We start from the raw sequence: 15,175 nt of genomic DNA, 5'->3' as shown, positions 1-15,175 counted from the left end.
CGAAAATTCCATTCCCCATAGGTACTGTACATATTGTACTGTGTTCTCCCGGCCTCGTAGGGTGGTCTGCGCTTGAAGGCAGTCGTCGCTCGCTCTGTCCCTTCATTACGTATGCCGGAGCGCGGCGCACTATTTTGTAATTGTTTCATGAAGTCACATTGTACTCGCTTTCAATAGAAAGTAACGAGCGGTAATTCAGCTAGCATTTCAGACAAATAAACGCTCAATTAGCCGCTATTGTGCTCCACGCAGAGTGGGCTGCATCGTGACGTAAGCAGCCAGGGCCCGGTCTGAGAGCAGACCCCTACAACCTCTTCCTGTCTTGGATTACGTTAGTGTTTTACAGGCCGCTCTTACATACTGATTACTACGAAACTAGAATTATAATTAGGGCCAAGATTATGAATGAGGTTATGAGCAGGGTACGAACTAACTCGGGGGATGGGGAGATTTCCTCCCTGTTGGAAAGTTATTCCCCTCTCATAAATTCATATTAACATCCATGCCAGGGATAAGATCTATCCCCCTAAAAAAATATAATTGTTTTAATACGAGTATATGTACTTACTTTATGAACTATAAAGCGTGGTGGGTATAAAGCAAGCAAAAAGAATAATATTGACGTATTATCATCACCGCAAGCTAATAACAATCAATAACTTAGGAATTACACATCTTATCTTGAGCCTGCTCATGGATATAATTATTATTAGAGATGAGCTTAAATGATATTTTCAAGTATCTGTGACAACTGTGACTGTGACAATTAAATATCTGTGACTTTTATCGGTGATTTTGTCACACCGATATTTTATATCGATACGTAACATGAATTACACCGATATTTTGTCACACCGATAAAAATTAGTAGGAAATATTGAAGATCAGTGAAATATGAATACGATTTCTCTATACACACCACTCATCAGTGATTTATATGGGAAAATCCAACAAATAAATTATGTACATATACCATTAATAAATAAATACTTACCTAACTGAACAGTAACATGTCAAAAGTTAACCTCATGTACCAAGAGATTATATTATAGATATTGAACCAGTTGATCATTTTTAAATGTAGTTGGGTATGGAGAAATTGAGGTTATATGATTATCCTAATCGTTTTAAAAATTAATCCTTTTTATTGTATATAATATAATGGATAAATTATATTAAATCGTGCATTAACATTATAATATTGAGTCATAGAATAAAAATTAATGAAACATAAGTATTCGGGAAAACATTGGAAAATAATTACAAAACAAAAGAGTTGTTCAGACAGGATTTTACACAAGATTAAGTACTGGTAACCAATGGTGTTATTATTTAAATCGTGTAATAACTACATCATTTATAATAAGATGGAGAAACTACCCCCAGATTGCTGTTATTTGTATCATGCGCACGCGCAAACCTACGACTAATTAGTATCTAACTCGTTGCCTACGACGTAGAGGAGAAAATATCAGTCACAGAGTACTGAATACGGAGCAGATTTCGATAGCGATATTTTGTCACAGATATTTCGCGTCATCAGTCACAGGTTTATCTGTGACAAAAAAATATCTGTGACAAAATATCGGTTTGTGAAATATCGGCCATCTCTAATTATTATTCTGATCAAGATGCAAGACAAGCAACTCAGTGCGACGAAGCGTTGAGCCGTATTGAATGAGGATAATAATAATTTTATGTTTGGTATTCTCCAACTAGGATTCTATCCCCCCCTCCTCATTAGAAATCTTAATTCGCACCCTGGTTATGACTAGGGAACTAATTTCTAGTTCCGTTCCTATTTTGTTTGCTGCGTCCTAGACTATGTCATTCAGATATCTCTACGTTTCGTGTACACAGGATCCCCTGTTAAAATTTTACTTACTTACTTACTTACTGGCTTTTAAGGAACCCGGAGGTTCATTGCCGCCCTCACATAAGCCCGCCATTGGTCCCTATCCTGAGCAAAATTAATCCAGTCTCTACCATCATACCCCACCTCCCTCAAATCCATTTTAATATTATCCTCCCATCTACGACTCGGCCTCCCCATAGGTCTTTTTCCCTCCGGCCTCCCAACTAACACTCTATGTGCATTTCTGTATTCGCCCATACATGCATTGCCCATATCAAACGTCTGGATTTAATGTTCCTAATTATGTCAGGTGAAGAATACAAAGCGTGCAGTTCTGTGTTGTGTAACTTTCTCCATTCTCCTGTAACTTCATCCCTCTTAGCCCCAAATATTTTCCTAAGTACCTTATTCTCAAACACCCTTAATCTCTGTTCCTCTCTCAAAGTGAGAGTCCAAGTTTCACAACCATACAGAACAACCGGTAATATAACTGTTTTATAAATTCTAACTTTCATATTTTTTATAGGACCTAAAATGTCTAAATGGACCATGAAGTCCTATAAATGCCCGGACACTAATATCTGTGCCTAAAAAGTATCTTTTTAGTATTTGGCATATATTTAAAATAACAATAGAAGTTGTTAAAAATGCAAAAATACCACAAAAAACTACAAAAATGCTATTTAAAATGTAGGAAAATCTATTACAGATAAACACTGATCTGGCAAGTTCGTTCCATATTGGTCTTAAAAAGGGAGAGAAGAAAATGTTACTTAAGTTTCTGGAATAGAAGTTCGTTTGGAAAAGTTCATCAAGCATAAAAAGGAATGTTAGGATAGACGAGAGTTTACAAATTAGTTTTTGCGTCAATACACCCCCCATTATGCGAAATGAAATTGATCAATCAGCAATCAGTCACTTTCACTGGTATAATTTTAGTCTTCAGTTTCAGTAGTAGGCTACTCAATGTCAGCAGCAGTTCTTTATACTGTGACAGCGACGTGAGATTCGAACTCACGACCAGCGTCCCGCAAGAGAGAAGATCGCGCGGAGCACTTTGGGATGGCGCGCGGCGGAGAGGGGAAAAGGGCCAACGCGGCGAGAGAGTGGAGAGAGAGTGCGCGCGCATCTGGTGCTGGTAGAGAGGAGAGGGCTCGGGATTTTTCTGGAGTGCCATCTCTAGAGACGCGTGGAACCTTCGAGGCTACGTCGCTGTGGTTATAAATTACGGACGCGAAGGAACGACAGCAGTTTTGCAGTTTAGAGTTTTCAGTTATTCGGTCAGTGAGTAAGCCAGAGCAAGCAAGCCAGACTGGTGTGCCGGAGTTCGACTCGAGTGTGCGTTCGCATCTGCGTCAGCATCCGAAGGCCTGAGTTCGAGTGCAGTGGACCGCAGTTGGAGGGACCTGAGTTCGAGTGCAGTGGACCGCAGTTGGAGGGACCCGAGTTCGAGTACAGTGAACTGTCTCTGAAAGTCTGTGGTTCGAGATACTGTGAACTCGAGTGACTGAGATGGAAGAACTGTGAACTGAGAACTGGTAGTTCTGATTTGTAAATAGTGCTTTGTAAATATTAGTTAAGAATAACAGTTCATTGTTGTGCGTAATAGTCCAAGTAAATTGTCATTGTCGTCGGTGGAGTGCTATAACGAATACTGTGTTGAGTGAAGATCCAATTGTTGACGAGAGCGTTAAGGTGAATTGTAGAAAGGAATTATTGTTGTGGCGAATAAATTATATTGTTGTTACTAATAAAATTCACAATACATAACCAACTTGATTGAATTCTGGCCTCAAATGCCTCCCAAATTAATGGACTCTAAATATTCTTTTGACTTCTGTAGAGCTGCATTATGCACTAGGACAAGGAACTGCGTTCTAGATAATCCCTATCGATTAGATAAGCTAAACATGGAGTTTGTAATGCTGGCTGCGTCTTATCAACGCGGAAAACATGGGTCGCAATTGATTGTTCCGTATTATTCAAAGCTCAGTATTGGTATATAGAGTATTCGGGCTATTCCATCTCAAATCGACCGAAATAAAGAGAAAATTAACCTTGCAATTTTTAAATACAATGAAACTTTTTCTGTCCGTTGACAACTGTGATACAATGCTTTGTGCAAAGTTTGAGGCATCAGAACTTCATAGTGTTTAAATTAAAAATATTTAAATTTATCGTATTTTCATAAAATTAGCAACTTTAAACTGTTGTGGCTCCGAAACCCTTTCACCCAATGATCAAAATCATGGTTTATTTTGATGCTGAGAAATTAAAGTTTATATTGACATGTAAACAGTTTTTCTTACTTTTTGCGGAAATGGAGAAATTTAGATTTTTCTTCATTAAGACGACTTTGACCACGAAAAAAATATTTTTAAAATATATGGTTAGATTCCGCATTGAAAGTACAAATAAACACATATTTTTTACTGGTGCAACGTTATTAAGAAAGTATTGAAAATATCGAATAAAGAAAATAAATACTTCGCGCGTGAAGTAACCAGCTGACTGTGAGACGGGAGCTAGCCGAGACAAGCAAGGCCAGGAGACAAACACGTCATATTTCGTCTAATAGCGCATAGCTGGGCTAGCTTTATCACAGGTTTTCATAAACACAGGAGTAAACTGACGCCCAACGCTCGCTTCTCTTCAGCTGTCGGCCAGTGGGTGCAGTACTGCGCCTTTCAAGTCTAGGCGTGTGAAAATAATTTATTTAATACCCTCGAAACTTATTGCCGAACCACTAAGCAAACAATGCCGAAGTCCCTATTAATAATGCAAGGTTTTTTCTCAACATTTTTTTACAGTTTTTACAAATGGGCAAAAAACCTAAAAGTAAGTAAAATCAGATTATCTGTCTCTCTGTATACAATAAAAATAAGGATTACTTCTTAAGGGGACACTCAACTTAAAAATTGGAGAAAAAGTGTCATAGAAATGAAAAATTAAATTTCTACACTTATTTACGTCACAGAACTAAATCAATATGCAGAATTCTTTCCCTATTCATTGAGAAGTCACAGTCAAATGCACAAAGCCAAAAAATAAAAAATGGTAATTAAAAGTGATATTTCAATTAATGATTGATTAAAAATTGAAATATTTTTTATTTTTAAAAGTATTGGATCTAATGAGCTGAGATTTTGCATGTTATTTTCCATGTGTATATTAAACTTTTTCTCCAAATTTGAAAAAGATTGGTCAAATAGGAAAAAAGTTCCAAAATATAGTTGAGTGTCCCCTTAACATAACCTACCAAATGTCAGCTTCAAAATGAGCTCCCGTTCAATGTTCTGCAGTAAATGGTTCCAGAGTTCTGAGCGCTGAAAGAGGCTTGTTTTTCTAAAATACGCTAAATTTGTCGCTCAATAATACGAAAACCGTTTGACTTTCGATAGTATATTTTTGAAAATGCACTGTCCTCAGCACCTTGTATAAATAGGGAAAAATTAGAGTATTAAAAAAATGCGAGGTTTTTTACTGATCGATTTTATATGGAATAGCCCGTCTCTTTTCTTCTCATGGATTTCACCATAAGCACTATCCTTTTCTAATCTAACGAGATTGCCACATTTTCGTAAAATATATAAACCTAGTAATCGATAAAAACACATAGTGACGTAGAGAATTTGAAGCTGTGTCTGTTGTTGTTAATGAAAAATGTCTTACGAAGTAATTAAGGGTTAAAATGTCAATATAATGAAAATTTACTCCAAATGCAAAATCTTCGCTACACGAAACATATCACGTCATAACTCCTATATTAAATGCGTTAGGAACTATTTGTTATGTGTGCTGCGGTTTAGTGATTTAAAAAAAGAACGCAACATGGTTTGTTGGAGAAATGCTTAACAAATTTTGTGTTTTGTACGAAAGACATAGCGAACAAATTAACAAACACGGTCTACTTATTTTTTCTGCAGGTCCTGCCTTGAGGATATAAGGACTCGGTCTGGAGCATGAAGACTTTCTGGAAATGCTGAAAGGAAATTCTGCACACATCTCTTTTTAAAGGTTGGTAACATAAACGTTATTTATTTTTGTAGATATACCGTGCTGTAAGTCTATCTGATTAAGTTACGCTGGCGTTACGTTTAATGGAGATGAATAAAACTAACTGCCGCTCTCGCTCGCTGTGTTCGTTGCATATGTCTTTCGAGTCTCGTCTCGTCTCGTCTCGTCATTTTCGTGCGCTTCGAGTCTCGCTCATCATTCTCGAAACAGCATTTGGTAGGAGTGGAAAGATTTCGTAACTTTGAATAACATACATCATTGAAATAAATAACATTATAAATGTTTAAATGAGACAAAAAGACAAAAGAAAACAGTATCTTAGTTATAAAAATATTCTGGTTCTACTACATGATATTATATATGGTTATATAAATAGAAAAAAAACCACTTCTCAAATAAATTTTCATTTCAAAGAAACATAAAATATAACGTTAATATTTTTTACTTGAGATTGCACCCTTGATCTCAAACATATGAAAAGAAAATTCCTAGCCTTTTAATACGGGCCTAGTAATTAAATAAAGACTGGGGAACGGATTATTATACACTGAAAGGTAGAGATAATGTTTCAAATAGGCTATTCGATTATTTATACATATATAACAGTTGCCAAAGTAGATAAAAGTTCAGTCACGTGGCGATTCAAGGCTGCTTGACGTTCGGGACTTCGGGAGAGATCAATCTCGACTTCTCGAAACACTCACAAGCAGTCTTTACGTCAACGACGCGAAGTATAGAACATTGTCGTGCGGGTTTTCGGCTTTGCGGGCGCTGTTAGTCTTGCTTTCTCGATCGTTGTTCAACACTAATGTTTACGTATACTTTACACATTTTACATTGAGAGGATCGTGGGGAAAGATTAGCAGATAGGCCAACCGTTAAACAATAAAAACTAGCAAGACTAGCTTAAAGGAACTTCAGCTATTGATCATAATGAATTCACGTTTTTATGTTGTCTCTACCTACTCATCATGGAACACGATTCCGTCACAAGAACAACACTCTTAAGTAATGGCCGACTTCATGCTGCATTTCATAATTATGTGTACACTGAACAAACTACTAAGTTATACCACGCATACATTAGGCCCGTAACACACTTGCAGAGTTTTCGCCAACGAGAAATGTGTTGCGAGAAAATTAAAAAATTGATAACATGGATTCAAATGGACGTTCACACACTGGAAGAGATTCTCGCTCGAGGCAAAAACCTCGCGCGAGTTTCTTGCTGGAATCGGTAGCTCAGCGAATTTTCTTGACACATTTATCAAAGATGTTTGACATTTATACTCTTTATGACGATTGAATGTAGAAAAAGATATCACAGGTGGCGATGAATTGTATTGTTTTTATTTGAAAATGAGGAAGATGGCTGATAATTGCAGTCTGAAACTTATCGAACTTGTACGATATCACCCGTAGGCCTATTTATATGAAGCATGATATGAAAACTATAAAAACACGAAACTTAAAGAAGAAATCTGGAGACAAATATCAGATTATCTGAAAATAAATAGGGCTATATTTTATTTTGATGAGATTTAATAGTATTGATTAAACATTTGAAATAATGTATCTATATGTCTTAACAGTTTACGTAATTTTAATCAGAATATAGCAAAGAATTCTCTATCATATCATGAATGGCAAAAAAAAAAAAAAACTGTGGTCCATTGAACCTGAAATAACGCCTAAACGTATCATCATTAAAATCGAAACCAATGTCCAAAACTCATCCTTATTTTCGTAAGATACAATGTGATTTTCAGATAATTCAGGCTTTAATTTTAGGCCTACTTCTTCTTTTCATGAACAAAATATGTTCATGTAACTCCATTTCCTCATCATCTGAATACTCAGATTCAACATAGCGTTCGTACGTAATTTGTAAAGTAGACAATATACTTACAGGGTATATATTTAAGTACGACAATAGACGTAAATACATAACCTATAATATTTCCCCCAACGAGTCATTACTATAATCAGATAAATATGCTTTCTGCATGAAGGCAGTGCATAGATGATCATAGCGAGGTGTGATCTGTGATAGCGAGAACTAGCCAAGTGTGTGGAGGAAGGCTCTTCGCTTCTTTCTCGCAACACATTTCTCGCTAGCGAAAACGCTTCAAGTGTGTTATACTGGTGACAGACTACAGTCACTAATCGCGATTATCGACCTAACCGATCGCGATCAGGAGCTAAATCCTGTTTCCAGAACTAGATAATCGCGCTGAGGCACGGCCCAGTGAACGAAAGTAACATTTTAGTAATCTTTGGTTTCTAATCATCTTGATTTATATTATTTAGGAAGTCGTGATAGCTTCTGCTGTGGAATTTTGTTACCCCTTCCATTGTATCATATGAAATAGAAACGAAAATGAATGGCTAGAAAATGAATTTGGCTACCATTAGACGTAGTGGAGAAATTGAATGCAGATGTGAGAAAAGTAAAAAGAAATATATTAACAAATGACAGACGAACTATTCATAAGTATATATATATATATATATATATATATATATATATATATATATATATATATATATATAGAGAGAGAGAGAGAGAGAGAGAGAGCAATAAAAGGCTGATGAAAGATATTTCAATTTCAATAAATAATGGATTACAAAGTGGAACTGGTTTCTTTTTCAGATTTTCAATTTCAGTCTCCATTACGGAGCTATCGTTCAGGTTAGGGTTGATTTTAAAAATATGTTTTATTACAAAATAATATAAACTTTTGGCATGATGATATAAATTTTATAGGTTATAAAATCTCTTTTCAAAATAATATAAATAGTAATGATATAAATTGTATCAGTTTACATTGTAAAGCACATAATTATTTTAACAAATAAATTCCCATATCAAGCTGCAAGAAACAACAAAAAGGGGGGGGGGGAAACAATGAACAAACATGAACAGAAAGTATGAACTTTAGGTGTTGTCCAGGAGGGAAACAAACATATACGTATGTACATAGAGAAAATTGTTTCCTCTATGGTAATTCAGCCGTTGACCAGACGGGACCTAGTGTGTCACCACATTTTCGGTAATCGCGATCGGAGCTAATCGCGATAATGCTAATCGCGATTAGCGACTGTAGTCTGTCACCAGTATTACGGGGCTTAGAAGTTTCCAATTCCATCATTTTTGTTCACTGGAGACGACAAATATATGGTGAAAGGCTGAGAAGTTCGGAACTGAAATTTTTGTTTACATTCATTCCACTGAGTGAATGTAACACGAGGCGAGTATCGAACCCCGCACTCGGGCAGCAACGGGTTTGATGGCATCACTTTTCCCTGACGGGGAGTGAGGCCCGCGCGAAGGTCAAGGAGAGCGGGAACCGGTTCCACATTCCGATGCACTCGAGACGGGACGACGACGCTGCGTCAACTGCGCAGGTTATTCGTGCACTGTTTACAGTGGAGGAGTCACTACTCAAATCCCTGTAATTGAAAGTCATTTATTAATATAATTTTTAAAATCATTGTGAATTGTGTAGAGGAAGTATTATGATGCTGCAGAAAATCAATTTAAAATTTTCACGGAAATACACGTTTTCGGCATCCTCAGTAACAAAATATATACGGGAAAACATTAAACATTAAAGCTCCGCAGTTTCATAGATAGTTGCTAACCCCTAGGATCGCTACTATCGCATCACAGACAATGCGAAATATTACCGGCACTGTCTATTGTTTCTAGTACCCTCACAACTCAAGCTTCGTGACTGTATATACTAGACTGTGGTAATACCGTAGGTTATTATACTACTAAGGCAAAATAAGCACAAGTTTCTTACATAATATGTTTTGAGCACCAGTATTTTCAATTTGCTTAATAAATAAATAACTCTTGGGAGTTTAGTACAAACATAATCAATATGGGGGCCCAAGATAATTTGGGATCCAGTACCTACCTACAATTCGTGAAAGTTTAGCAGATGACTCAAAGTTGTAAATTGTGAGATCACTTAACGTAAATAACACATGTTATGTCTTAGTCTGATTTAAACACTTAGGTATAGGTATTGCAGAACAGCATTGGGGTAATATTGAAGTTTTACTAGTATTTGCGACTGATCAAACCATCCATTTTTCATATGTTACCCAGCACTTCCTGCAACAATCCAACATTTGCAGACATGCAAAGACCTTGGAGATGCTGAGGAAATTTAGGGAAATTTTTGCCTGTTTGGTTGAGGAAGTTTTCGAATTGGAACTGGCAACACTGGTATTCACGTGAAAAGGCACAGAGTCTTATCCTATTAAGAGCAGAGAAACTACTTAAATTGGTGTTATTTTCACATTTAGCGTTATTCTCTTAAATTAAAACTAATTTACTTTTTAGAAATTATTTTACAAATGAGATTGTGGTTTCGATAAGCTAGCTAATCTAGTCTTTGTTTAATGAAATTCAGTTTACTAAGAATTCAGTGACGGGCAGAAAGAGCTGCTGCTTGACACCGGATAGCATTGCAGTTGTTCTCGCTCTTGGCACAGCGCCCTTCTGTTTACACAACGAATGAGTGACGGGCTGTCGGAGGATCCGACAGAATGAAGTAATGTTGCTACCGGGGATGTGCGAGGAGGAGAGCACACTGGTTCGAAGACCCACAGTTACCTGCGAGGTACCTCGCCAGTAGATTATTGATCATCAATTCGCTGCTCATGCGAATAGGCTTGTAGAATACATTTCAGGTTTGAACAGTAATAGCAGAAGGTAAAGAAAGAACTTAAAAAGGATGTTGGATGAGAGGTTCGCCTAGAATTGAAAGCAGGATCTCCAGGAATTCACAGGCAAATCGAGCAGAACGTGATCCGTCGCGCTCCGCGGGTTGGGAAGAATCGCGTGGGAAGATGTACGCAAATGAAAAACTGTGTGTCGGAATTTAAATATTTATAACCAGGCAAGATTATTAATGGCCGTGACAGCAGGGTAATACAGAGACACTTTTTTGCGTGAAAGGAGTCGTCAATGTCTGTTAACTCAGGTGTGTTGGAATCCGTTCTTCAGGTAGTATCAATTAGTAAGAGTTTTAATAAAATATCGCATTCCATGTCGCTCAAGTAGGCTGGTGAGAAATCATTGAAATCATCACTAAAGGATGAATTTTTAATTATTTCACATAGTCACAAAGATCTGCTTTTCCAATTCACTGCGGGCTAAAGCAGGGAGATGCACTATCACCTTTACATTTTAACTTCGCTCTAGAATATGCCATTAAGAAAGTTCAGGATAACACAGAGGGTTTGGAATTGAACGGGTTACATCAGGTTCTTGTCTATGCGGATGACGTGAATATGTTAGGAGAAAATCCACAAACAATTAGGGAAAACGCGGAAATTCTACTTGAAGCAAGTAAAGGGATAGGGTTGGAAGTAAATCCCGAAAAGACTAAGTATATAATTATCTCCCGTGATCAGAATATTGTACGAAATGGAACTATAAAAGTTGGAGATTTATCCTTCGAAGCGGTGGAAAAATTCAAATATCTTGGAGCAACAGTAACAAATATAAATGACACTCGGGAGGAAATTAGACGTAGAATAAATATGGGAAATGCCTGTTATTATTCGGTTGAGAAGCTTTTGTCATCTAGTCTGCTGTCAAAAAATCTGAAAGTTAGAATTGATAAAACAATTATATTACCGGTTGTTCTGTATGGCTGTGAAACTTGGACTCTCACTTTGAGAGAGGAACATAGATTAAGAGTGTTTGAGAATAAGGTGCTTAGGAAAATATTTGGGGCTAGGAGGGATGAAGTTACAGGAGAATGGAGAAAATTACACAACACAGAACTGCACGCATTGTATTCTTCACCTGACATAATTAGGAACATTAAATCTAGACGTTTGAGATGGGCTGGGCATGTAGCACGCATGGGAGAATCCAGAAATGCATATAGAGTGTTAGTTGGGAGGCCGGAGGGAAAAAGACCTTTGAGAAGGCCGAGACGTAGGTGGGGAGATAATATTAAAATGGATTTGAGGGAGATGGGATATCGCTGGCTAAATGTTGCAAGGGTGTATGTAGTAATATTTTTTATATAGACATAGAACCTTGTACTATTGAGCCAGCGATATGATGATAGAGACTGGATTAATCTTGCTCAGGACAGGGACCAATGGCTGGCTTATGTTAGGGCGGCAATGAACCTCCGGGTTCCTTAAAAGCCAGTAAGTAAGTAAGTAAGTAAGTAAGTAAGTAAGTAATATATATTGTATATAATAGTAAACATGATACACATGAACTGTAAATACTCTATAATATATTCAATTAATTCATTTAACGAAATCAACTCCGTTACGGTGAACAAAAACATATATAGGCCTACTCAGAGATTATGAAATTCATATATTTTACTATAACTGCCAATAAAAATTGTTTTTAGCTAAGAAAATGTTCTTCCTACGTCACATGACGTTACAGGGACAAAATAATAATAAGAAAAATCAATATACAAATTATCAATATTTATATTTTACAATATATATAGAAATAATTCGTTTATCAAAACCCATCCCGTTGCAGTGTACGAAAACATATTATTCTGAGTTTATGAAATACAAATCTTTTACGAACATCACATAAAATTAGTTTAAACTAAGAGAATGTTGTTTCTACGTCATATTACGTTACAGAGGCATATTTATAATACATTACATCATTATTATTTAATGAGCCCATGCGTACCTGCTTGCAATTAGACCTTGCTTACGCATCCACGTGACGTAATAGACGTAGCTACCACAAGAAACTACTCGATCGGCTGTACGTTTGGAAACGAAAATGCGCTGCCTGTTGATCACATAATATGAGCCGTTCAGAGCAAAAGTGGTGTAAGTCAAAATTGTGTAATGAGGTTTAAAGTAAAAAATTATGTAAAATACAGCGCAAATTAACAATTAATATGTCTTTCGTGCTATCCACTGACTACTAATAATTTAAATAAATTGAATATTAATTGCTACTTTGCACTGTATTTTACAAAATGTTTGCTTTAATCCTTATTATCCATTTTTGACAAACACCACTTCTGCTCTCAACGGCTCATATATCTCATTGGCCATTCCCATGTTATGAACAGAGACCGAAACGTTGCAGAATGCCTTTTTAAATGTGTTAAATCTATCTTCATTTTGAAAGTAAATCTGTACGAATGATACCTTTGTGATTGAAACGTCACAGTTTTATGTTGCCCTTTTCTGCCTTTTTAAATATAAAATACAAAATAAATGATTTTTTGCCTTTATTTGATTATTTTATCTATAATTTATTAATTTATTATTAAAATTGCCTAAAGGTATATTTTAATTTATTTCTATAACCGCTACAATGAAAGTGACTTCACTGAATGTATATTATTGTCTTTCAGTCAGTTCATATTCTCTTTGCAACAATGAGTGCTGCCGTGCAAAAATGGATAACAGTAAGCGTACCATTTTCATTTTTGTTTCAAGTACAACACTAGCATTTTGTTTAAAACTTTAAAGTTCTTCAAAATATGACGATCGAGTTACTGAATAGTGTGATCTAGTAAATAAATGGGTCTAGTGCAAGGTTTCTGTAACTGCTTTTATTGCGTATTTTAGCTATTTATTATCCCTTTTTGCCTGCCTATTTTAATGATTCATAATGCCTAAACTTCCGGTCTCTGGTTATGAAATAGCAACATATGTGTATAAGAGAACAACCACCAGGATCTCCACTGTCGAAAATTAATTTTCGGTAACGACTTCTAGATGGCAGTACGGCTGCAAGCTATTATATACCACAGTCTACTATATACAGTCACGAAGCTTGAGTTTCGAGGGTGCTAGAAACAGTAGACTGTGCCGGTACTATTTCGCATTGTCTGTAATGAGGCGATATTAGCGATCCTAGTGATGAGCAACTATCTGTGTATGCATATTTACTACGTATTGAGCTACGTGACTGTATATACTAGACTGTGCTATTACTCCATGCAATGCCATCAGGGTTATATTGTGACTTTCCCAGTCGCTAGACGGCAGCACAGTGAAATTGATAAAAGTTCTGATCTTTAAAATGCATGAAGTTAGGCTGATCAATTTGTTATGTGCGATCAGGGCTTCAATTAAAATATAGTCGTTTCACGCAACCGTTACGATTTCTTTAAAACCGCTGAAAATTTTTTAAATCGTCCATTTGTCAGTGATAGAGACCTTCACAGCTCGAACACTTTTTTACTAAAATTTGCATTCAAATATTGTGCTGCTTAACTGTGGCTATATAATAATGCTGACTTTTGTATTGCATATGAATCAATTTAACCATGATATCTGAAACTGGAAACCTCTTCTATTTTCTGTTAGGTTCATGTTATGACTAGCAACTGTTTTTCTCAGATAATCATAGACTAAAAGCAATACTGTTTAAGCACTAAGTGGAATTCACATCCTCACAAATGCGCCTTATGGAAAGTGACCTTCTCTAACAACTGCACGTGCTACGGCCTCTTCCAATTCAACTTCTTGACTGTACGACCTTCGGACCGTAAATTCCCGCTTATGTAATTTCTCCAATCAGTTTCACATATTTTCCGCATTACGACGATTTCATATCGGAATTCCGTAGTTCAGTTTTTAACTCTATGGCGTCACATTAGGCTGTACTATATGAAATGGTTTAATATGACACTAATTTCTTCTGGCAATATCAAATTACAGTACTTTAAAACTGAATTGTCTACCGCTAAGGAGTAAAGATTAGCTTGTCTCACAGTGAAACGAGCGGTCCCGGGTTCAAATCTTGGTTGGGACAAGTTACCTAGTTTAGGGTTTTCCCGGTTTTTTTTCTCAAACCATTAAGAGCAAAGGCTGAATAACTTTCAGCGTTATGCCCTGGACTCATTTCCCTGGCATATCACTTGTAATTCAACGACGTAAGAGTCGGAGACCTCTGAGGTCTATATAGTCTACTCCTCTGAAGTAACGAAAATTACGTTTTTCATGATCAGTAATTCATCGGTGACCTCGGAGGTTTATATATTCCCTCTGAAGTAATGAAAATTACGTTTTTCATGATCAGTAATTCAACGGTGACCTCGGAGGTTTATATACTCCCTCTGAAGTAACGAAAATTACGTTTTTCAAGATCAGTAATTCAACGGTGACCTCGGAGGTTTATATACTCCCTCTGAAGTAACGAAAATTACGTTTTTCATGATCAGTAATTCAACGGTGACCTCGGAGGTTTATATACTCCCTCTGAAGTAACGAAAATTACGTTTTTCATGATCAGTAATTCAACGGTGACCTCGGAGGTTTATA

At 36.5% G+C, this 15,175-nt stretch overlaps 1 protein-coding gene across 1 annotated transcript in view; it reads left to right on the top strand.

The window, feature by feature from the left end:
• The window catches only part of LOC138698456 (guanine nucleotide exchange factor for Rab-3A-like), a 508,755-nt gene that overhangs the window by 133,235 nt on the left and 360,345 nt on the right, over positions 1-15,175 (top strand). The window contains exon 2 of the mRNA XM_069824400.1: positions 5,782-5,872. The gene's annotated coding sequence lies outside the window, so the exon portion shown is untranslated. The remainder of the gene's footprint in view (positions 1-5,781; positions 5,873-15,175) is intronic.

The sequence above is a fragment of the Periplaneta americana genome, chromosome 4 (genome assembly GCF_040183065.1).
Source record: "Periplaneta americana isolate PAMFEO1 chromosome 4, P.americana_PAMFEO1_priV1, whole genome shotgun sequence".
NCBI lineage: Eukaryota > Metazoa > Arthropoda > Insecta > Blattodea > Blattidae > Periplaneta > Periplaneta americana.
Note: the sequence above shows the minus strand (reverse complement) of the source record. Positions and strands in the feature narration are given on the sequence as shown.